A 6348-nucleotide genomic window follows, 5' to 3' on the forward strand; every position below is an offset into this window, starting at 1 on the left:
AGAGAGAGAGAGAGAGAGAGAGAGAGAGAGAGAGAGAGAACAAACGAACGAACGAACGAACTGAGGTTTCAAAGCCAAGAAAAGAATGTGGTTATCTTTTCTAATCATTTTCCCTCAACTCAAATTTCCTTAGTGGACATTTTAAGTGGAAAAAAGGTGAAATGGGAGTGAGGAGTCCTGCTGTTAAAAACAGAGACAAAATTGCATGTAGGTGTTTGGAAAGAAAGCTACAGAAGGGACACATAACATTCTAGGTAATCCAACAATACAAACAGCTTATTTTCTATCTTTGGCACTGGAAAAGGTCTCTTCAGTGCTTAGTGGTACCTGTTGGCTTGCTATTTATTTATTTATTTATTTATTTATTTATTTTTCATGTTCTTTTTTTTTTTGAGACAGGGTTTTCTCTGTATAGTCCTGGCTGTCCTGGAACTCACTCTGTAGACCAGGCTGGCCTCAAACTCAGAAATCCACCTGCCTCTGCCTCCCAAGTGCTGGGATTAAAGGCGTTCGCCACCACTGCCTGGCTATTTTTCATGTTCTTAATTTTATTATTAATATTATTATTTTACCTTTCTTTTACAGTCCAATCATTATCCCCCTCCCAATCTGCCTTGACTATTCCTCTTCTCATATCTCCTCCCCTGTCTCCAAGAGGATGTTCCCACCCCCATCCCCACCTCAGCAGACCTCTCCACTCCCTGGGGCCTCAAGTCTCTCAAGGGTTAGGTGCATCTTCTCCCCCTGAGGTCAGAACAGGTACTTCTCTGTTGCATGTGTCAGGGGCCTTTGACCAGCTACTGTATGCTGCCTGGTTGGTGGCTCAGTGTCTGAGAGATCTCAGAGGTCCAGGTTAGTTGAGACCGCTGGTCTTCCTATGGGGTCGCCCTTCTCCTCAGCTTCTTCCAGCTTTTCCCTAATTCAACCACAGGGGTCAGCAGCTTCTGTCCATTGATTGGGTGTAAATGTCTGCATCTGACTCTTTCAGCTGCTTGTTGGGCCTCACAGAGGGCAGCCAGGCTAGGTACTTGTCTGTTAGCATAGCATCAGTAATAGTGTCAGGCCTTGAAGCCTCCCGTTGAGATGGTCTGGTCTCCCAAGTTGGTCTGGTCACTGGACCTCCTTTCGCTCAGTTTCTTTTCCATTTTTGTCCCTACAGTTCTTTTAGACAGGAACAATTCTGGGTCAGGGTTTTTGACTGTGGGATGGCAACCCCATCTCTCCGCCTGATGACCTGTCTTTCTACTGGAGTTGGGCTCTACATGTTCCCTCTCCCCACTATAGGACATTTCATCTAAGGTCCCTCCCTTTGAGTCCTGAGAGTCTCTCACCTCCCAGGTCTCTGGCGCATTCTGGAGAGTCCCCTTACCTCTTACCTCCTGAGGTCTCCTGTTTCCATTCTTTCTGCTGGCCTTTTCCTTCACCCAATGCCTGATTATGTTCTCCTTTTTTCCTCCCTGAACCCTCTCCCACACAGGTCCCTCAATCCCTCTGCCCCCCCTCCCCATGATTGCTTTTTTTTCTCATCACTTGGAGTCCTGTTATAAGACTTCATTAACTGCTGCCCACTGCAAAAAGAAGCCTCTCGGATCAAGGTTGAAGGCAGGCCAGGTTTATGAGGTTTAAACAAATATTTGGAAGGTAATTTGACCGTGACCATTTAGCAAAGGTTATACTCTAGGGCCTATGACCTTCCAAGTCATGGACTTTTGAGAAGGCTGTAGTAAGGGTTATGAGATTTCTTCCTGTGGAGCAGACCTCAAGTTCAATCATAAACCTGCTAGTTACCCCATAACAGTCATGCTACCTTTCTATCTGTAGGCACATCTTGCCTAACAGGAGGATATTGTAGCATGCAGGGCCCAGCACTGGATAAGATCATTAATCGTTTTCCTCCCCCAGCAGCCTGTATAGCACCTTCCACTACTGTGAAAATTAACCAGCAGGCAGAATGTTTTCCAGGTGGTTTGAAATTGATTTCTTTATATCATACAGCCAATGTGCACTGTGTTTCCCCCAATACTGACTTACCTGTAGTTATGATGAGTAACCGACGGTAATGGAAATAGATTGTGTTGTTTTGGATACCTCTGGTGCTCCTGGACCAATAACTCATAGGGAGCTATCTCATGCCTTGCAATTAAATTTTTAATAATAAGCCATGTGTTCTGGGAATGATATCATCTATCCATGTAGGGTAATTCCATTCTGTTTCTTTTTCTTTAATCAATTAATTTGTACTTATTCATTTTATATCCCACTCCCTGACCCCCTCCTAGTCAACCCCTCTCACAATCCTCCTCCTCCAATCCTCTTCTCCGCTGAGTGGGACATCCCCCTTTTAGCCCTCCCCCTCCCTGGAACTTCAAGTCTTTGTGAGGCTAGGCACTTCCTCTCCCATTGAGGACAGAGAGAGCAGCCCAGCTAGAAGAACATATCTCACATAACTCAACTTAATTCATACAACTGTAATATTGATGAATTCCTTGAGAGTTTTATAAAACATATTTTGATCATTCCTCTAAATTTCCCCCAGATCTACCCACCCTTCTTTCAAACGTGTGACCTCTGTTTTTTTTTTTTCCTTAAAAAAACCCACTAAAGTCCAATTTGTACTACTGAGTATATCTAATGGAAAGTACGCCATCCACTGGGGCATGGTCACCTACCAGGGGTCACTATACTACAGAAACAAGAATTTCCCTACTGCAGAAGCTGTTGACTGGTAATAGCTCTTCTATTATATGTGGGAACTTATAAACCCTTCCTCCATTCATGATAGAATGCTGATTGGCTTGATCTTGTGTACTTCAGGGACTGTGAGTTCACAAGTGGGCCGCAGTAATCCTGTCATGTCCTGAAGACACTGTCTCTTTCCAATACACTCTGACCTCTGACCCTTAAAATATTTCCACCCTCTCTCCCATGATGGCCCCAGAGCCTTGGGGGTGGAAGGGCTGCTGATATAGATATTCCATTTGTGGAATACACAGCACACAAGCTCTGCATTTTTGATTGGTTGTGAGTTTCTATGTTAATTACTATTTACTACACAAAGAAACTTCTCTGACGAAGTCTAAAGGCAGCACTAATCAATGGTTATAGTTCTACAGATTTAGACGATTTGTCCATTTAGCTATTATAAGAGGTTGTTGGTTACTTCCATAGTATCCACTCCACTATTGTGCCCATGGGCATATCTTGCCATGCCAGTCACTTTAGTTGATTGAGTTCACAGCCAAATACAACTGCTTATTACATATTGCCCCGATAGCCTTTTGGAGTCATGAAATACCTTTTGGAAACATGAGAGCTAACAGGCATGGTGGGAGCTTCCTGGTCAGTACCAACTTGACTCCTCCATGTCCACTGAGCAATGTGTGTGTTGTCTACTGCAATAGGGTCGCTCCATCAAGTTATAGTGGGTAACCAGAAATGATGGCACCCTGTACTCTTTTGGGAGTCTCTGAGACATCCTTGACTAACAACCAGAGGGGAAGTATCTCACATCCACACTTGACAAAAGCCTTTTTTATTTTGGCAGTCTTTGGCTTCTAGGAGAAGTATTATCCCAGTATAATCTATATAAGTATAACTTTAATTATATAAGTATTGATTCTTCCCACCTAAATGTCCCTCCCCTTTATTTTCCTGTCATTGTCATAACATTTGTGTTGTATTATCCTCCCTCCCTGATGATCTTTCTTCCCCATCCCCACCAATGTTCCCTTTCTACTTTTCTAGATTCCACAGATAACATACATTAAACACACAAATCTAAAAATTTCATGTTAAGATGCAGATGCTCGCAGCCAACCATCAGACTGAGCACAGGGACCCCAATGGAGGAGTTAGGGGAAGGACTGAAGGAGCTGAAGGGGCCTTATCTGACATCATTGGAAGGAGAGGCCCTTGGTCCTGTGGAGGCTCAATGCCCCAAGTGTAGAGGAATGCCAGGGCAGGGAGGTGGGAGTGGGTAGGTGGGTGGGGGAGCACTTTCATAGAAGCAGGTAAGGGGTGATGAGATAGGGAGTTTGCAGAGGGGAAACCAGGAAAGGGAAAAACATTTGAAATGTAAATAAATAAAATATCCAATTAAATAAAAGGAATAGTACTTGGAGAAAAGTAGAAATAAAAGATAGCCAGATCTTGACACCATAAAAAAAGATCCACATTTCCAATTTTTGAATCTCTGATTCTTTGTTACTTCAGTCAGTTATTTTCTTTCTTACGAAATAAAATTCCATTGTGCCAAGGTATCAAATTTCCATTATCCACTCATCAATAGATATACATCAAGATGAAGTCCATTCCTTGGCTATTGTGCTTTGAATGAGAAATGTTCCCCCATAGACTCAAGTATTTAAACACTTGGTTCCAGGTTGATATTTCCGAGGATGTTAAAACACTTAAACACCAGTGGGTGTTTCTGAAAATGTCAAGGAGCCTTTAGGAAGAACAGTATTGCTGAATAAAGAATGTCACTGTGAGCAGACTTTGAGGGTTTAAAGTATTACTCCATTTCCTGCTCACCCTTCTCTGCTCCTTGTGTGTGACTAAGATGTGTTCTTTGAGCTTCCTGCTCCTGATTTTCCCACCATTATGGACATTTAGCTCTCTCAAACCATAATCCAAGATAAAAATGTTTTCTTAAGTTGCTTTTGGTCATGTTATTCTATGACAACAACAGAAAAACAATATACTAGTTATTGTAATGAGCGCAGCTATGAACTTAGATGAGCATATGTCTCTGTAGTAGGAATAGAGTCCTTTGAGTATACACCCAAACATTGTATAAGTAGGTCCTATGGGAGATCTATTTCTTGTTTTGAAGAACCTCCACACTGATTTCTATAGTTGCTGTACCAACTGACATTCCCATTAATAATGCACTGAGGGTTTCTAATTCCCTACATCTTTGACAGCACTTACTGTTTCTTGTATAATCATGACGGGTCAAATGAAATCACAAAATAGTTTTAATTTGTATTTCTCTGATGGCTAATAGTGGTGACCACTTAAATTTTTCTTCTTAACCATTTGTATTTCCTCTTCTGAGTAACTTTCTTCATGTTCATAGCCCACTTTTTTGTTATTTATTTATTTTATGTATATGACCACACTGTTACTGTCTTCAGACACAACAGAAGAGGGCATCGGGTTCCATTATAGATGGTTGTGAGCCACCATGTGGTTGCTGGGACTTGAACTCAGGACCTCTGGAAAAACAGTCAGTGCTCTTAACCTCTGAGCCATCTCTCCAGCCCCCACAGTCCACTTTTTAATGGTATTGTTTTCTTGGTGTTTAGAGTTTTTCCCTAATTTTATATATTCTAGACATTCATACTTCTGTAAGATGCATAGCTGGCAAAGATCTTTCCCCATTATATAGGCTGCCTCTTCAGTTGATTAAGTTTCCTTTGCAGTACAGAAACTTTTTAGATTCGTGAATTAACACTTATTGTTGGTCCTATTTCCTGAGTTAATGGGAGTCCTATTCAGAAAGTTCTTGCCTGAGCTTATATCTTTGAATGCATTGCCTACTTTTTCTTCTAGGAGTTTCAGAGTTATGGGTCCACCATTGATATTTTGATTCATTTGCAGTTAATATTTGTATGCAGAATGAGAGAAAATTATCAAATTTCATTATTCTATATATATATGTTCAGTTTTGCCAACATATTTTAAAGATGCTATATTTTCCACGTGTACTTTTGGTATTGTTATCTTTTTAAAAAAATCAAGTGGCTGAGCTAGATGTGGTGGTATATGCCTTTAAGTCCAGTACTTTGGAGCAAAGGCAGGAGGATCTTTGTGAGTTCGAGGCCAGCCTATTCTACATAGAAAGTTCCAGGACAGCCAGGCCTTTACACAGAGAAACTCTCTCTTGAAAAAACAAACAAACCAAATGAAAAAGTCCTAGAGAGAATAAGAACACAGGGAACATACCTTAGTAAAAACAACATAAAGGAATCTCATCACCAGCACCATCCTAAATGGAGAGAAACTCAAAATATTTCCCCTAAAACCAGGAACAAAACAAGACTGTCTATTCTCCTTCTCTATTAACATAGTACTGAAATCTTAGCTAGAGCAGTAAGACAAATAAAAGCTGTAAAGGGAATACAAATTTAAAAAGGAAGAATCGAGGGTTTGAGAGATGGCTGGCTCAGGGGTTAAGAGCACTGACTGCTCTTCCAGAGGTCCTGAGTTCGATTCCCAGCAACCACATGGTGGCTCATGACCATCTGTAATGGGATCCTATGTCTTCTTCTGGTGTGTCTGAAGACTCACATATATAAAATAAATAAATCTTAGAAAGAAAAGAAGGAAGGAAGGAGGGAGGGA

At 41.4% G+C, this 6348-nt stretch overlaps 1 protein-coding gene across 1 annotated transcript in view; it reads left to right on the top strand.

Moving 5' to 3' along the window:
- Dgkk (diacylglycerol kinase kappa) overlaps nucleotides 1-6348 on the top strand; it is a 120285-nt gene that overhangs the window by 89236 nt on the left and 24701 nt on the right. The window lies entirely within an intron of this gene.

The sequence above is a fragment of the Grammomys surdaster genome, unplaced genomic scaffold, assembly GCF_004785775.1.
Source record: "Grammomys surdaster isolate TR1022 unplaced genomic scaffold, NIH_TR_1.0 204, whole genome shotgun sequence".
In the NCBI taxonomy this organism is placed as follows: domain Eukaryota; kingdom Metazoa; phylum Chordata; class Mammalia; order Rodentia; family Muridae; genus Grammomys; species Grammomys surdaster.